Below are 19,108 nucleotides of genomic sequence, written 5' to 3' on the forward strand. Positions count from 1 at the left end.
TCCTAGGCCACACAGCTATGGTCAAATGCTTCCCCAATCTCAAAATCCTTTCCTCCATCTTGATAGCCGCTCTTCAGCTACCTTCTCATCTCTTTTACAATCATACTTCTGCACAGAGTAGTTGACATTCACTCCCTCCACTCTTACCACCTATTCTACTGAAGCCCTTGCAATCTGGCTTTCTCCCCTACTACTCTAAACCACCATCTCAAAGATCGGTGATCTCCCAATGCCAAAACCAATGGTCTTTCCTTGGTCTTCATATTCTTTGACCTTTCAGCACGGGAAACTGTTGACAACTCCCTTTTTCTTCAGTTGAGTTTAGAGTTGACCACTTCCCCATCCTTGGTTCCAGGACACCAAGCTCTCCTGATTCACTTCTCTCTGACTTCCCTCCCAGGGTTGCTGGGAGACTCACCTGAAGTCATTTTTGTAAAGCACTTCCTGATCAGCACAGTGCCGGGCACAGAGCATGTGTTTACTTCCTTCCTCCCTTCCCTGCCCACTCTTGCTCTCTGGTCATCCTGAGGCTTATTCCTCTTCATATTCTCCAAGAATTTGCCCTTGGTCCTCTTTTCTTTCCTTCTATACTCTCTCAACAATCAGGTCCTGTATCACATCTCCATCAACAACTTCTATCAAGGGGCCTCAAATTCATATTCCATGTCTTCAGCTCTAAGTCCTCCTGGCACCTTTGACTCAACAAGTGGACAGCTGAATTCATCATCTGGCAGAAGATAAAAGCACTGGATTGGGTCAAGAGGACCTGGGCTCTGGGCCTATCTCTGTCACCAACTAGCTGTGAGACCCTGGCCAAGTCACTTAATCTGAGCCTCAATTCACCCTGTAAAATGAAGATAACATCTGACTCCTTAATTTCACAGGTCTGTTACTGCCCAATGGCATAATGTATTCCAAGCATTTGGCAAACCTGGAACTGCTACATAAATGTAAATAATTATCCTTCCTTCAAAACCTTGTTCTCCTTTAGACTTTTTTTTTGTTGTGGTTCAAAGGTAGCTCTAACCATCCAATCACCCATACTAAAAACTTCAGATTTATCTTTCAATCATGGGTAGAGGGAACAGTCTGTGAACTATACCTCCCTCAACATCTTTCCACGAGGAAGGGGACTAGAGCTTACCTAAAAATTCTGGATCTCCTGTACTGCCTGATGGTACAACTCACAAATTAGGTACTTAATATCCACGGGACTGAAATCTCCTTCAGGACTAAGCGAAGACTTCTGCACCTAATAGGTACTTAAAGGTTTATTGAATTCTGAAGGAATGGTGGAATGTTCAACACCATGATCTGTCAAGTAAGGATTGATTGAAGTGGTCCTCTTTGAGCCTTCATCTCAGGTATCTGGCTAAGGCTTAGTAAAACACTCTCCAGCAGTATAGCGATTTGTATGAAATAGGTATTCCAATTTAATTTGTCTGGTTGACAAGGCCATTCAGCACAAACTTCCAAAAAAAAGTATATGGAGATAGTCTTTTCCGACTAAATTCCTGCTGTCTCATGCATCTCTAACTGGAAGAGAGAGTCCTAGAGCCATTTTACTTTAGAGACTGACTTTTGAGGAACTCTAAAAACCTTTCAAGAACTCTGTCTCTCTCTAGTCACTTTAGTTCATACTCAATTATCTGTGCTAATGAGAATAATAGGTAGAAATCAAAATCTTTCTCCCTTTCTTCAATTATATATTGCTGGGAACTGTTTAAAAAAAAATCCTAGCAAATTGGTTTGCAGGCAATGAGTCTCATTTGAGTTAATACACATTTAGTAAGCACCTACTATCAATAAAGCCTGTGTTTACTACTAAAGGAGCTAAAAAAGGGCAATGAGACACAGTCTCTATCCACAAGGAGCATAAGATCTAATGGGACAGATAAAACCAGTACAGTTAGAATATAAACTAGAATAAAAGTATTTAAGAATTCCAAATAACATGCTATTATATTTCAAAGGAGAAACCCTATCTCAGTAGAGGTTTTAGGGAAGGTTTCATTGAAGATAACATATTTAAGCTGGGGCTCAAAGGACAAGTGGCACCCTAACAGGTAGAGATTCATGGTGGCAAGCATTCTAGACACAGGGAACAGCATCAGACCAAAGAGTTAGGGAAATGCAGGCCATATTCACTGTGATTGGGGTATAGTCTAACTAGACCATCAAGTAGAGGAGAGACAGTAATGTAAGTTAGGGCTGGAAACAGATTCTGGAAGGGCTGAGATTCCAGGCTGAAGGGTCTGGACATTACTATAAGGCATCAGGGTTTTGAATGTAGAGTGAATCACCAGATACATAGTGATCTGTTGACAAAACAGTGAAATCAGAAAGACAAACAGATTTCTCCTTTGGGGAAAGCGGGTGGGTGAGCAGAGAAGGGCTGGGAAAAGTGAAGCACCTGGGTTTTAGACATGCCGAGTCTGAAGATGCTAGCAGCCACATCCTATGGGCTGATGGAAATAAGAATCTAGAGCTCTGAAGTAAGACCAGGACACAGAAACTGAGGCACAAGTGCACACAGAGCTAGTGGTTTCATCTAGGAGAGTGAATGAGGATAGCAAAGATAAGAACAGCCAAGAGCAGAACCATGGGGAGCACCCAACCTAAGGGGCCAGCAGAGCTGTTAGGGTCCGTAGAAGAAACAGATTATGCTATCTCTGAAGCCAAAAACTATCCAGGAGGTCATGATCAAAAGTGTCAAATGACAAAGAAGTCAAGGAAGATGAAGACTGAAATTATGACAAGGTCCCTAAACTCAAGAAGTTTATCCTCTAATAGGGGTGTAGGACACAAACACAAACCAATGCCCTACCAACTGGAATCCGTATGAGAGACTAGACTTACTCTTTTGGCTCAGAAAGACAAATCTAGAACCAACAGGCGGGAATTACGAGTGGGCAAATCTTAGGTAAGTAAAACTGAAAACAAAACAACAAAAGTTCTTCTAAAAATTAGTTAGAACTATCCAAACCTGGAGTAGGCTACCTGCTGAGACGAATGAATTCCCCATCACTGGACTATTTTTAAATGGAGGGTATATATCCACTTGTTAGAAATAGGATTCCTACTTTGGGTAGTGCTGGGGGTGGGATCCTATAATTTTCCAATTAATATGTGCATAAGAGAAGGAGGTGCAATGAGATCAGATGAAGAAGAGATTACTGTGGGCTTGGCACAATAAAAAGATTTCATGGAGGTAGCAGGACTGGAGCTAGGTAGGATTCCAACAAGCTGAAGCTGGGTGAGGAAAAAGGGAGGATGTTTAGCACAACTAAACATAGAGAGTCCATCAAGTATGGGATGTATTCAGGATATAACAACTAGGAGAGTTTAGGTTGAGCATGGGGTACACCTTAAGTGAGGCATTCTATAGCTGGAAAGGGAACTAGATCACGCAGAGCCTCTAATGCCAGGATGCAGAGTTCTGCCTTCATACAAGAGGCAATGGAGAACCTAGTGATGGTTTCTGAGGTATGGAATAACTTGGTCATACTTGTAGTTTAAAAAGATTGATCTGGGGCAGCTAGGTGGTGCAGTGAGTAGAGCACCGGCCCTGGAGTCAGGAGAACCTGAGTTCAAATCCAGCCTCAGACACTTGACACATGTACTAGCTGTGTGACCTTGGGCAAGTCACTTAACTGCAATTGCCCTGCCCCCCCCCAAAAAGATTGATCTGTAGGATGAATTAGATTGATCTGTAGGGCTAATTAGAGGGGTTATACAGACTGAAGGCTGGGAGATCAGTTATAAGTCTACTATAAAAGTCTAACGAAAAGAGAATGAAGGCCTAAACTAAAGCAGTGGTCATGGGGATGTGACTATACTGGGGTGGTGGAATCCAAAGGATTTGGCAACTAATGGGATCTATAGGATGACGGGCTTCAATTTGGAGCAGGACAACCTAAAAGAATTGTGGTGCCACAGATGAGAGGGATTTAAAGAGGAACATGTGATCAGTTGGAAATAAAAGCCTGGAGCTTAGAAGGGTCATCATTCCATATTTGGAAGTTTTACATATAGGACAACTGCTGAAATGAAATGCTTATTGAATGAAAGGGGTAGTTAACCATATCAAAGGCTGCAGAGAAGTCCAAGGGGATGAAGACTGAGAGAAAGCCATTTAATCTGGTTATTGGGGGAGGGGGTTGCCTTTGGCAACCTTTGAGAGAACAGTTTCAGTAGCATGATAGGGATGGGAGCCAAACTGCAAAGGATTGAAGGGAGCGTGGGTGATGAACAAGTGGAGCCATGCCCAGATCTCGCAAGTTTGGGAAAAGAGAATGGGAACTAAGCCTTAGATTCTCTCTGGACCCAATTCTTTAGTGTCCTTCTGATTTCTCAAATCACAGGACTCCTAGCTAGGATATGCCACTGAATCCTGCACAAACACCCCGTTCAACAAGGTGGCCAATCCACTAGGGACAATACTCATACATCTGACCAAATTCAAAACCAAGAATATCGACATTATTCACGTGATTTCTGTGTTAACATCCAACGATCTCTCACCAGGTCACCACTCATCATCAACCCATCATGGTGAACTATTTTCAGTTCTCTGCTCTCAGTAAAAGTCACAGCAGCAAAGCCTAGAACGTGATGCAGGAATTCAGCCCTCAGGATTCCATTCCTAGCTTATTCTGAACTCCTGATGAGCCAACCACTCAAATGGCTTTCCTCTCTGAGAGCACCAGTGGATGGAGCCAATCTTTCTTCAACACTGGTATAAAAATACCAGGGAGGGTAACCAGCATAATAGTTAGGTACAGAAAACCTTGTACTAGATGAAATAAATGTTCTGTGCTCATGGCGGAGGGGGCGGGGGGAGGACGGGGACGGACTGCAGATACTTTATAAGAAAACAGACTTAACGTTGTTACTAAATAAATTTTAACTCTCATGGTTTAGGATAGAATTATACAAAGTAAATCATACTACTACATTTACTCCACATCTAGATGCAGTTATGCAGCCCCAATCTGCTCTTCTTCCTAGAACCTATGTATCCCTCTATCAACCCATGAAAGCTACAATCCTTCTCCTACAGCGTAGAGCAACGGAAAGAATGCTGGATGTGAATCGGAGGGCCTGAGTTCAAATCCAGCTTTCATCCTATACCAGATATGTAACCTTAGGCAAGTCATTTAATCTCCTAGCCCCCAGTCTCCCCCTCTGTAAAATGAAGTTGGACTAAGATCTCTTCCAGCTCCATCCAAAGCTATGATCCTGGCCACATGAATGGTATAATGTCCATTCTTGCTGACGTATTTTCCACTTGCAGTATACTACAGACACTCTGCCTCCAGCAATATGTTCACTGTGGAGCAAACCAACTCAGTTTACATCAGAAGCTATAATGGAAAAAATGTTTAATTTAAAGCAACAACACGCAGCACTTCCCCCACTGAACCCCCAATTTTAAAGGTAGGTCTCTGGTGCCTTACCTTCAAAGGCTTTCAGCCTGCTTCTTGCCCCACATTGGAAAACTGAAGATCCTTCCAGGATGATCTCGGCCTCCTTCAAGGAGGCCAGGCAAGTCGATTAGAAATACACCAGCTAGTCACACTTTAAAGTCAATGGGCCAGAACTACAAGGAACAAAAGAAAGCAAAATTTCAAGTCCTAATCTGGGCTGGTACAGAAGATAACCCTCTTCCCATCGCTCGGCTACCCGATCAAATCAATATTTGGCAAAGGGAACAAGCCCTGCATCTGTACAGATGAGCGAGTCGGGTCATAAAGAATGAGGAGAAACCACCAAAAATCAAGATACGAAGGGGCAGGCAACAAAGCCAACTATCGAGACCCTCTTGGGAAATTTTTGATAACTGAGGACAAACAGAATACAGAAAACAAAAACATACGGATAATACAAAAGCCTTGTTATAAAGTTACAACACTCCCTCAACATACTTAGCAAAGCTGCCTTTCTCATTTCCTTCTCTTGTGTGCCCCAAAATGTACAGGAGGGAGGAAAGGGGCAGTCGGGTGCTTGAATGATTCAAACTACAAAACAGCCTATGAATAAGCGAGACTAGACTGTATTTATGTCTCCCCTATCATCATGGGTACACAGGCATTAAGTTAAGACGAGCGTGCTCTTCCACCATTATCATTTTAGAGGGGATGAATGAAATTCAGGTATGAGGACACAAACGTACTGTTTCTAATCTGGATGAGCCTTCCCAGCAATTCTACTGCCACCTACAGCAGTCACTGCTATTACCACTGAATAGGTAGAGGGGCCACATTTCCAATATGGAAAGGACATATAAATAATAAAATATAGACCCAAACACTGCTTCCACATGGCACCACAGCTGGATAAGAGGTTTGGGCCTTACGGTCTTAAGGGCAATTTTTCAAATCTCTTCACTGATCATGGTATATAGCATCACTCTTCTTTCTCTGCCCCCACTTGCCATGATAATTGCTCCAAAGTTGAATCTGTTCTGCCCCTGAAAGGTAGGTGGGTTAGGTGGGTTGTAAAGAAGTGAGTGCTGGGTTTGGAATCGGGAGGACCTGGGTTCCAATCTTTCCTCTGACACTTGGTAGCTGTGCACTCTTCCTTTAATCTTTCTAACCTTCAGTTTCCTTATCTGAAAAATGGGGGCAGTAAGAGCCACTTTTCCTCTATGATCCCTTCAGTTGTTAAGATGATCCCCTTCCAAAAAATTACTCTGCAAATATTTTTTATTTACTCATCTGTATACCTATGGAGAAGGATTTCTTTTGTCTTCGTATCCCTAGGACCTAGCACAAAACACACTCTTAAAAAAGTTTGTGGAACTGAATACTAACTACCTCACCCAGGTGTCAAGGGACTCAAATGAGATCATCTGTGTGAAGAGCTATATAAATGTCAGGTATTATTATTATGTTTAACATTGCCAGGTACTTAATGTTACTGATTGATTATTACTATTATTAGTGATGAGAAAAAGGTTAGGCCACCTTAATTCTTCCTCAAAGGCCTTGAAAGATTTCACAGATAGATATTCATTTGTTGACTACCGAGACCCAAGCAGAGAAGGCACATGGGTGTTACATTTCAAAAATGGAAAACTGGGCAATGAAGTGATTTATTGGTTAAGCAAGTCAATGGCAGAGCTGACATCTTGATCTTAAGTCCAAAGCTCTAAAGCCTATACTGAGCAGCTTATAGTATGGTGTTTGTGGACTCTGCTGCACCAAAAAAACAACCATAGCCCAACAAATGGAAAACAAATTTGCCTTTACATTCAATTTCATTGGAATTGCCATGTCCACAGAAGTCAGGGATGGGCAGGGGAACGCTCAAATAAAGCAAATGTCACTTTAAATGGAAATCTTATTTTCACCATTTTCAGCTGAGACTCCAAGGTTAGTAAGAAATATAAAATGTATATTCTTTGCTGCTTTATACAAAGAGGACACCAAGCTTCAGGGTTTAGTCAATCAATTTACACACTGTATATTGTCCATTTTTCCTCCCCTCCATTCCTTTATAATAACAAGGATCAAACTCTCCACCCTGCAGCCCTCAAACTCCCTAACAAAGAACCAGATTTAAATGTAACTGGAAAATAAATTTAACAAAATAAACAAAAATACGATAGAACAAAGATAATGCCAGTTTGTGGTCTTCTTAGTCACTGTGAAGCCCACACGGATTCATTTTCATTTGAGGCTGACACCTTGGCTCCAGACTATCATCTCAGACCCAATATTATCAGGCATCCTTCCACTTGGCCTGACACTCTCTTCCTACTTCTTAAAGCTCATGAAGGTCACCTTCGGCCTCCACTGGACCAAATTATAAACAAGATGTCCTCAAAGCATTCTTCTTTCATTTAACAATGCACTTCCTTTATAACTCCATTTCTGTCCTTGACACTCTATGTGTCTTTTAAAAAAAAAGCATAAGGACCCCTTTCTGAGTTTTTCACCTGGGATTCAGAACTTAAATTCACTCATCTTCTCTCACAACTTCCCAGTGGCATTTAGTTCAATTCTGACTAGTTCTTGTTCCCATAATCACAATGGTTATCCACCAACAACCACATGGTTCTCTACATATTTTCCTCCTATTTAGTGCCCTTTTGCCATCACATAATCACTGAACAAGAGCCCAAACCAATGCCCCAGGACAAATGTTTTCTTGCTGGGACCATCTCATTCAACAGTTACTGAATGCCTCGCTACAGGCAAGACACTACAAGATGATTCACAAGGCATTAATATTATCATAGAAACAGGTAATAGTCTTTCACCTATGCACCCAAGAATCACTATGGCATTTATGAGGCCATTTCAGGTTCTCTATTTCCCTCAAATCTGAACATTTTTCCAAAAAAAATCTACCCATCTCTGAGTTTCCTCTAATTGGGCAAATCATTTGCCCCATCTGAACAGCTCCTTGACGGCAGGGGCTGTTTTGCCTTTGGTTGGCACACAGCAGGGCTCTAACAAAAATGCTCGATAACTTGCTGATAGCCCAAGACATTAGGGGTTTTCCTTCTCGTCTGATAACCATCCCGACCTCCTCTTCCCCAGCATCCTTAGGCTCACCTTTCTCCGCTTCCCTTCAGACACTAAGCCCTCTGAAGGCAGTCCGGTCCCGTCTATGCACGTTGGTAGTGCCGCTGGGAGGGCATCCAGTGATGCCATCCCCGGATGGTCCAGGCCTCTCTGGGTCCCTACGTTCTCCTTTAACCTTACTCTGCCGTTCCCCGCCTGTGACACCCCCCAACCAATGGGGTCCGCACTTACGCCCACTTCCCCATGACTGCCAAAGGAGACTTGGCCTCTCAAGGACTTGAGTTGGCTGGGATTCCCTGACCCAAACCCACCAACTCACCTGCTGGGGCCATTGGCTTCCCAAGCGCTCGCTCCCCTGAGTCTGGGTCTCGTGCCTCCATCCGAGACCCCCGGGAACGGTGGCCCTACGTCCCGAGGAGCCCCCGGGGGCCGGCCTCTCTACTCCCTTCATTCCACAGCCGACCTCCCCTAGGACTCCCTCCCCCAACGCGGCACATTCCGGAGCCCCCCGCCCCGCCTGCGGACCCCCGCCCCCCCAAGTGCGCCGGAGCCCGGTCCGTGGCCACCGGCTCCCCCCTCCGACCCCGCCCCCTCCCGCGCCCCCCGAGGCTTCTCGCAGTAGTTGAACTCCCCCTTGGCAGTGCCCTCCCCGGAGCCGGCTCCAGAACACGCGGACCTTCCCCCACTCCCGGGCTCTTCCCCTCCCCCGCCCCTCCCCCTCCCCGGCCCTGCCACTTACCCCGACACCCAGGAGGGGAGGGGGAGGCGGGGAGGAATGGGGGCGGGGGTCGACGATCGGCAGCCGCTCTCAGCCCCGGGGGGCCGGGGCCGGGGCCGGCGGCAGCGGCGGCGGCGGCGGCGGCGGCGCAGCGTCTCCCCCCGGCGGCGGCGGAGCCGTCCCACTCCCGCAGGCACACATAGACTCCATTGTCCGCCGGCACCTCCCCCTTTCCGGCTCCCCCTCGTGTGGTACCGCCCCTTCCCCCTCCCCTTCGCCCTCCCCCTGCTCCTCCTCCACCACCGCCCTCCCTCCCGCCGGCCGCCCGCCCCGCCCAAGGCGACGGGAGGGGGTGCTGGGGGGCGGGAGGGGATCTGTCTCTACCTTCTCCCTTTCTCCCGCCAGGCTAAGGAAAAGGGGGACAGCCCTGCTCCTTCCACGCCTGGCACTCCTAGCCCCCTTCCCAGCCCCGCTGCCCAGGAAGGCTGGCACCAAAGGAATGTCTCCTTCCCCTGACACCCCCACCCAAGCCGTGCAATGGTACCAACCCATCCGCTTCCTCCCTCCCTCTCCCTTTTCCCGCCCCCCCTTTCAGATAGTCCCCGCCCCTCTCTGGCTCCCCGCCTCCCGAATAGCTCCGCCTCCTGGACTCCCTTCCCCCTCCCCGCCACCATTTTACTATGGAACCTCCCATCTCCGTCATTCCCTCTTCATTTACATAACCCCGCCCAGAGGATCCCCGCCCCTGTTCGTCACCCCCATCAGGGTGACTCCCACTCCCCCTTCCTTAAAGGGGCAGACACCCTCCCCCCCCCAAAATCCCGCCTCAACACCTCCCGCTTAATCCCGGTTTCCAACTGGGGTGGCGGGGCTCTGGCTGGGCGGAGGTTCCTCTCCTCCCAACCCCCACCTTTCTCCCTCCCCCAGGCACTTGACCGTGGGGCCTGAGAAGTGGAAAGTGGTGTGGGAGCCTCGAGAATCAGAGGGGGGAGAGGGAGTGTGGAATTGAGCCGTCTTTGGCGGAAAGGGGACGGGGCCAGCCCCTCCGTCTCCTCCCCGCGCCCCCTGGGTTCGGGCTCTCTCCCCTCCTGCCCCCAGTCCACCCTCTGTCTCCCTATCCCTCCGGGACTCTGCAGAGCCCCTCGCGGTCCCCCCGCCCCTCACACACCCACCCCGTGCTCCCCTCCCCCGGGGCTGCGCTCTCCCGGAGGAACCACCCCCTCAATCAGGTAATTGTCAAGGTGTTCCCCCCTCCATCCCGTGCCATGCCCGCAGGTAGGTGATCAGTTTCCTCCAACTGGAGCCCGGCCCCAGTCTGAACCAGATCAGAGTGGCCACATGGTGCCTCTCCCCAGAATCCTCAATTGCTCCAGGCCCATGGCTATTATTATAGTATTACTACTCTGGCTGTTCAGAGCACCTTTCTTCTGACGGCTCAAAGCACAGTCATCCCTGTGAAGTAGGTGGGTGGCCCGGGCGATTATGCTTTTTTTTTTCTTTCCCCCAAATGGAGAAATGAAGGCATCATGGAGAGAACATGTTGCTGAAAGTCATACAATGAGTCAATGAGTCAGTGGGAGAGAGAGAGAGAGAGAGAGAGAGAGAGAGAGAGAGAGAGAGAGAGAGAGAGAGAGAGAGAGAGAGTCCAGACCCCCTTCTAAACCCAAGGCTAATTCATCCCTGCTATGAAGATGCTTTTAAAAAAATCACTAGCAGCTTGCATGGATACATCATTTTAACTTACATTTTCTTTTCATTTGAACCTCATACCACCTTTCTAGGGTAGAGAGTTGCAAATATCTCATTTTACCGCCGAGGTGTAATAATAGGCAGTGGTTTGCAAAGTGCTTTACAAATATTACCTCACTTTAGCCTCCTGGGAGGGAGGGTGGGGCTATTATTAGCTCCACTTTACAGAGAAGGAAAACAGAGGCAGAGAGATATTGCCCACAGGCTAAGTGATTGTCAGAGGTTGGATTTAAACTCCCAAGTCCAGAGCTCTCTACACCGACCGAGGCTCCTAGGTATAGTGACTCGTCCAAGGTCAAACAGCTTGTGAATGGCAGAGCCTGGCTTGGAACCGGGTCTTCCAAATTCCTATCTCCAACTGCATACTCTCCTCTAAAACTAGGTCGACTACTCCAGCCACACAAAATAGAACTCTCTAACTCACCTCCTGAGATATAGCTTGATGGGCTTGGTGGATGAAGCTGCGAACTTGGAATTAGGAGGTCATAAACCCCCCCAGCCCCTTAAATAGGGTGAGCCACCTAATCAGTCAGCCTCAGTTTCTTCAGCAATAAAATGGGGATAATAAATAATAGCCCCTACCGTCCAGGGTTGTTGAGATCTACTGAGATAATATATGTAAAGTCGTTTGCAAACCCTAAAAGCTTGCTATTTTATCCATTCTTTGCAACTCAATTCACTGACCAAAATGATTCTCCAGCTCAGGTGGATGTGGAATATTAGAGACCCAGTAGAAAGAACACTAGACTTTGAGGAAACTCGGTTTCAAGTTCTTGCTTCACTGGGGTGAGTCACTTACACTCACTGAGCTGAATTTTCTCATCTGTAAAATGAGGGTAAAGATACATGCCATTTCTGTCTCAAAGCCAAATATGATAATAATGGCTAATGTATCATATATGCGTATATATATATATGCATATATAGATGTACATACACCACCCCCCAATATAAGAGACTATATATATTACAACATGCTTCTTATTAGATTTTATCACAACCACTAAATTGTGAGTTCCTTGAGGGTAGGGACGGTCTTTCTTATTTGTAGACCCAGCACGTAGCACAGTGCTTGGCTTACAATTTATTGAATTGAATTCTTATTATCCTCCTTGTGGAGATGAACAGGGGCCAAACAAGCTAAAGAAACCTTATGGCTTGTGGCTTTGGGAATATCTTTTAGCAACTCCATATATTAGTTTCCCTATATGTAAATTAGAATAATCACACTAAACCACATTATAGCAGTATATGAAAGAATGACTGAAGACTATTAGAAAACAACAACTTATAGAAATAACGAGTGCTAAATGCTAAAGCTTATTTGCTGCTCTGGAAATCCATTTAAAACTCAAACTAGTCATTTAAGTTTCTAGACCGTGTCTCCCCCATTTTGATTCTGTGACGAACAGTACCACATCTCTTCTAGTTAACAAAGCAAGATTTCATTCTTTTTGGTTTGTATTATTACTATGGTTATATGAGGACTAGGGAGGAAAAGGGGGTAGTGATTACAAACAGCATTAAATGAATGAGTGTCAAAGAAAATATTCTAAATTGTAAACAAGAATAGAAATAAGTAAGATGAAAGGTTTTCACTGAATTGAATTATAGGATAGCCAAGGACCTCTGTAACCAAGGAGAGACTGTCAAGTAGCAGCAACAGAAAAGACAACCAAATCCAAGACTATCCAATAAAAATTCTGGATTGCCATTTCAGGTAGTGGGAAGGGTATATAAATTGTTTTCATAATAAATGGCCAATTCCAAAATAGGTTTCAGGCACCCCTCACCTCTGCCCTGCACGCCCAAGAACAAACTCATTATAACAATAACGGGTATGTATGTTTATGTATAGATATATAAAATATCTTGATGCTCTCCCTAGCTGTAACTAACCTTAAACCCTATTCAACCAAATGAGTCAAAGTTCAGCATTATTTACTGAACCAGAAAGAAAACTTAAATGAATATTAAATATGCGACACCGTGGCAAAAGGAACAATAATGTTGGGAATTTAAGCATGGGAAAAGCCAGGAAATTTAAAGGTTAAAGTTCCCATAGCAATGCTAATTTATCTCCATGGCACATGGAACTGATGTGGCATTTTGAATGATAATATACTTTATTAAATGGCCTTGCTAGTTTCATTAGTCTCTCACCCCTGGATTGTCTCACTTCTATGCCCCGCAGTCAAACTTGAGGGTTCTATATTCTACTGTATAGTGCCTAGCACATTGTGAATATAAAAACATCATCAACAAAAACACTGAACTCATTAAAATATATTAAGAAAAAACTGGCTTTCAAGCAGCTTCTATATATATACACACATACACACACATATATATTCTAAGATAAGAACACTACTCTTAAAAAAAACCAACTAAATAGCATACTGTTAAATGGTGCTTTTAAAAGTCAATAAACATTTATTAAGCTCCTCCCACATGCCAGGCACTATGCTAAGTAATGGGATACTAATACAATTAAAAAAAAAAAGAGTCCTGCCCTCAAGGAGCTTATGATCTAATGAGGGAAGACAACACTCAAAAGGAAACTGAAAGTGGGGGGCTTTTATATTAGGGGGCAGATGTTTGAGTTTTACTTTCCCAAATTTGTTCATCATAATAGCAAGGAATGAGAGTTATGCATGGGTAACATAAACTCAGTTTCTTTAAGATGCAACGACTTTTCTTTCCTGGGAAGACACCCTCATAGAAACTTCTTTACCCTCTGAAAGCTCTGCATGACTACTTTCTAATAAAATTAGGTGAGTTAAACTTTAAAACACCATATAAATTAGGATTATGATTGTTATAAGCCACCATCCTCACTTCCTCAAGATTGTCTTGTACCCTCAATTCTTGAAAAGCCTTATCTAACCTAGATTCTAGAAGTTTAAGTGAGAGCTGGAAGGAACCTCTAAAATCACCTAACCCAACTCCCCCCCCAAAGAACCCCACCATCATTAACAAATAATCATAATGCCCCTTACTTTAAGATCTCCAGTGTAGGGAACTCACTCAGTTACCCTATGACAGAGCCATCCTTAGCAATTTTGACAACTAGGTTTCTGGGCAGAGAAGCAAAAACCAGAAAGGAAATCACATGGGATGTGAGGGTGTCGTTTGACAACTTCCTATTTTAACTAATGAGTCTTGGTAACTAGCTACTCAGCCCTGCTGTTTCGAGGTGGCTGCAGTTTGGTCAAGTGCTGTCAGGATGCCCTTTAAATCTGGGAGCTTTGCCTTTTCCAGTTTGGGATGCTCTAATTACTAGAGTGTTTTCCTTCCTATCGAGCTGAAATCTGCCTCTCTCTCTAACTTCCATCTATTGTTCCTACTTCTGCCAAGTCTAATCAAACTTCATTCGCCAAGACATCTCTCCAAACACCTGATATGTCGCTCCTGCCCCAACCTCACCCCAGGCTTCCCATCTCCAGCCTAAACAATCCTGGATCTTTTGACCAGTCTTCATACGGTATGCTCTGAGTCTCTCCACTGTCCTGGGTGTCTTCTTCTGAACGAACTCTAGCTTTCCAATGTCCTTTCTAAATGGGGGAGCCCAGACCTGAACCCAATGCCTCTGGATGAACCCTAACCAGGAAAGAGTACACCACCATTGTAACTTCCATTGTTCTGGATACTCTGCTTCTATGAATACGTTAGGGGCTTTGGGGCTGCCATATCACACTGTTCACTTATATTGAGTTTTGCAGTGCACTAAAACTCTGGAGTATTTTTCTCATACAAATTGTTGTCACATTCCTCTCAGCCTCTACTTTACGGAGAGGATTTTTTTTTTAACTCACATGGACGACTTTATATTTATTCCTATTATATTGCATCTTATTAGATTTTATTTTTATTGGATTCTAGCTTGTTGAAATTGTTTTGAATACCAACTTTGGCATCCAACTTATTAGCTTTCCCTCCTAGCTTTGTGATAAATACAAATTTGGTAAGCATATGTCTCTTAGTTCTCTTCCTCCCTATCTAATTGATCCTTCTCATTCTATGCTAGATCACCATCCTTTACCATACCCCTTAATTGAAGGTGGATGTTGTGGCTCTGTCCTGGGCCCATGTCTCATTTTTCCCTATCCTCTCTCACCCAGGGACCTCATCAACTAAATTATCATCTTAATTCAGTTTAACTCCAAGATAACTCATGTGTATGTATGTATGTGTAGTTGTGTGTATGTGTGTATGTATGTATGTATATCCAGCCACAGACTCTTTCCTGAGCTCCTATACTGCCTTAGCAACTGCCTCTAAGACATTTTTAAAGTCTATGTCCCTTAGGTACCTCAAACTCAGCATTTTCAAAATAGAACTTGATATCTCCTTCCTCCCTCAAAAAATAAAGAAGAATACCCAACCTATTTCCAAATGTCTCTGTTCCTGTTGAGGATACCACCATCCTCTAGTCACTAAGTTTGCAACCCTGAGGTAATCCTTAATGCCTTACTTTCCTTCTCCCGACATATCCAATTAGGAGCCAAATCTTGTCCTGTCTTCCTCTGCAATGTCATACACACACATATGTGTGTGTGACTGTATAAAGAGATATGTACACACACACACACACATATATACACACACACATCTATTTATATTCTAATGTACATATGCCATGGTGTTGTTGAGTTGTTTTGGTCATATCTGACTCTTTGTGATCTCATTTGGGGTTTTTTTGACAAAGATACTAGAGTGGTTTGCGATTTCCTTCTCCGATATATGTTACACACACACACACACACACACACACTCTCTCTCTCTCTCTCTCTCTCTCTCTCTCTCTCTCTCTCATCCCCATCTCTCCACCTACACATTCACCATCCTAGTTCAAGCCTCTACCCCTACTCACCTAGAATACTGCAGCAGCCTCGTAACTGGCCTCCCCCCTCCCATCCATCCACCACACAGCCACCAAAATGATTTTCCTAAATCTGTCGGTGTCATGGCCTTCCAGAATGAACTCTGGTGGCTCGCCATTTATTTCTATAATCAAATCTAAACTCACCTGTGTGGCCTTTAAATCTCTTCACAGTCTGGCCCCAGCTTCCACATCATTCCTTTCCATACACTCTGTGGTCCAGCCCCACTGCCCTTCTTGCTTTTCCTCTCACAAGGCAATCTGTCCCCCATCTCTGCGCCCCTGCACTGGTTGTGCTCCATACATGATACACACTCTACCTTCAACTTTCACCTCTGGAAGCCTTGTTCACCTTCAGATCTCAGCTCAAGAACCACCACATTTCTGCACAGTCTTTCCTGCTCCCCTCGTGTTTGCTTTATGTATATTTGTCCCTTCCTCTATAAGAGCCTGTTGTCTCCTCCATTAGAAGGTAAGCTCCTTGAGGGCAGGGACCATTTCATTTTTATCTCTGGATCCCCAATGCCTATGTATGTGTCTTGTATATATTTTAAAGTGCACAGATATATGCATATATGTACACACACAACACACATAAAATGGAGAGACAGACAGACTCATTTTCCTTTGATAAACTGGGCTATTTTGTTTTTTACTTGGAACACTCCAAACCCTTTTCTCTTCTCTCTCTACATGACTTCACTTGATGACCTCATCAGCTCGCATGAATTTAATTACAATCTCTGTGCCGATGATTCTCACATCTCCCTTTCCTGCCCTGCCAAGCTCTCTGCTGACCTTCAATCTCGCACCTCCAGCTGCCTTTTGGACATCTCAAGCTGGACGTCCAGTAGACCTCTTACACTCAGTTTGTCCGAAATGGAGCTCATTATGTAATGTTCAGTCATTTCAGTCATGTCTGACTCTTTGTGACCCCATTTGGAGTTTTCTTGGCAGAGATACTGGAATGGTGTGCCATTTCCTCGTCCAGCTCATTTTACAGATGAGGAAATTGAGGCAAACAGGGTTCAGTGACTTGCTTGCAGTCACATAGCCACTAAGTGTTTGAGGCTGGATTTGAACTCAGGTCTTCCTGACTCCAGGCACAGTGCTCTATCCACTGCACCACCTCCCCCTAAACCCTTCTTCCTCCCATCCCACCCTCTACCTTCCTATTGGGAGTACCACCCTCTTCTCAGTCCCTCAGGCTCACAGCCTCCATTTCTCACTATCTCTCACCCTGCATATCTAATTTATTGCCAAGGCTTGTCAATTCCTCCTTTTTAACACCTCTCCAATACTCCCCCTTCTCCTCTTGCCCTGCCACCACTGTAGTACAGGCCCTCATCACTTCATGCTTGGATTATTGAAACAGCTGTCACCCCAAGTCTCTCCCCACTCCAGTCTATCCTTCATTCAACCCCTAGAGTGACTCATAAAGCATATGTCTGACTATATCACCCCCTAATCAATAAACTCCAGTGATTCCTTAACAATGCTGTGATTAAATACATCTCCTGTTAGGCATTCAAAGCCCTTCATAACCTAGCCCCCTCCTACCTTTCTGGTCTTTTCACATCTTACTCCCCAACACATACTCTTTGATCCAGTGACATGACCTTCAGTATTTTCAATGGCTGGAATGCCTGGAATGTTCTCCTTCCTCATCTCTACCTCCTGGCTTCCCCGGCTTCCTCCAAGTCCCAACTAAAAGTCCATCTTCTACAAGAAGCCTTTCTCACTCCCTCTTAATCCTCATGTCTTCCTCCTGTTAATTATTTCCTATCTATCCTGTATATGGCTTGTCTGTATATATAAGTTTATATGTTGTCCCTTCCATTAGATTGTAAGCTGCTTGAGGGCAAAGACTATGTTTTGCCTCTTTTTGTATATTCAGCACACAGTAGGCAATTAGTAAATGTTTATTGATCAGTACCCAGCACTGTACCTGGCACACCATAGGTACTTAATAATTGTATGTTAATTGATGATTGATAATATATAGAAATGCAACTGGCCTTAGAAACAATAGAGCTCAGTTTTAGTCCTGGCCCTGCCACTAACCAGGAGTGTAACTGTGAGCAACATCATGTCACCACTCTGGCCTTCAGTTTTTTCATCTTTAAAAATGAGATTGAACTATCTAAACTCAAAAATTCTATGAATCTATCAAATTGAGGCACAGAAAGGTTACTTGACTCTCCTTGGGTCTCACAGGCAGTTAGCTAGTGTCAGAGCTGAGAGGAAATGCCAGGCTTTCTAGTTCCTAGGTCTATTGTTTTTTCCTACCTCACATTTTTAATGTAACCAATAGAATGCAATGTAGTTTTTCCATTTTCTATCTACCAATAGAATGCCAAAATAGTTTTGCCATTCATAACTAAATAGTACTAAATGAGAAATCCTATCCTCCCTATTTTATATAAGAAGAAACTACGGAACCAAATTGAAGTGATGAATTTAGCCAATGTTAGAGCCAGGAGGCTCCTGACAGTCCGGCACTCTATCCACTAGGTCACACCGTGTTTCATGCTAATTCATCCACTTCCCTATAGTCCAAAAGGAAACATTTCAACCCCAAAGGAATACCACCAAGAGAGTCATTAATGACTGAAAATAGGAGGTTAGACTGGAATGGCATCTCTCAGCTTTAACTATAGTGCTGCTGCTGCCCTGACACTGTAATAAAATAGCCAGGAAATTATTTCTTCTTTAGATTGCACGTGAAGGAGAAACAAATCTTCCTATCATCACTCTCACCAGTCCATTAAAGTCAATGGGAGCCCTACAGCTCCATCCCTGCTGGGAAAATTTAGGGGTAATTGTCTCTTTTGTACGGCACAAATCAATATTCCCACATCTCTCCCTTCTGTAGCTTCACCTGAGGTCACCGGCACTCAGATGTGAATCTTGAACCTTGGGTCCTGCTACTACGGTCTTCCTCCTCGCATATTCTAGGGAGTCACCACAAATACCTGCTCTGTGTAGCACTAACCAAACTGTAACTGGCCACTGAGACACTCAGATGGTGGCAGAGCAAATGTTCCTTGTTTCTTTGCCCATGCAAAGCCATAGTTATATCGTGCTAACCTCATGGTCTTGCTTCTTATCCTCAATGTTCTGCCCTCTAAAAACACCACCTCATCACATGCTATTTTTGTAAACACCCCAAAGGCCGATCCTTCTTATTTATTCTGTAAGGCACAAAGTAAGTTTTTGTGGGTG

The 19,108-nt window shown here is 44.4% G+C and overlaps 1 protein-coding gene across 2 annotated transcripts in view; it reads right to left on the reverse strand.

Moving 5' to 3' along the window:
* Positions 1-19,108, reverse strand: part of BCL9 (BCL9 transcription coactivator) — a 116,795-nt gene that overhangs the window by 22,218 nt on the left and 75,469 nt on the right. For both annotated transcript variants that reach the window (XM_036768470.1, XM_036768471.1), the window contains exon 2: positions 5,460-5,602. The gene's annotated coding sequence lies outside the window, so the exon portion shown is untranslated. The remainder of the gene's footprint in view (positions 1-5,459; positions 5,603-19,108) is intronic.

The sequence above is a fragment of the Trichosurus vulpecula genome, chromosome 7 (genome assembly GCF_011100635.1).
Source record: "Trichosurus vulpecula isolate mTriVul1 chromosome 7, mTriVul1.pri, whole genome shotgun sequence".
Lineage (NCBI taxonomy): Eukaryota > Metazoa > Chordata > Mammalia > Diprotodontia > Phalangeridae > Trichosurus > Trichosurus vulpecula.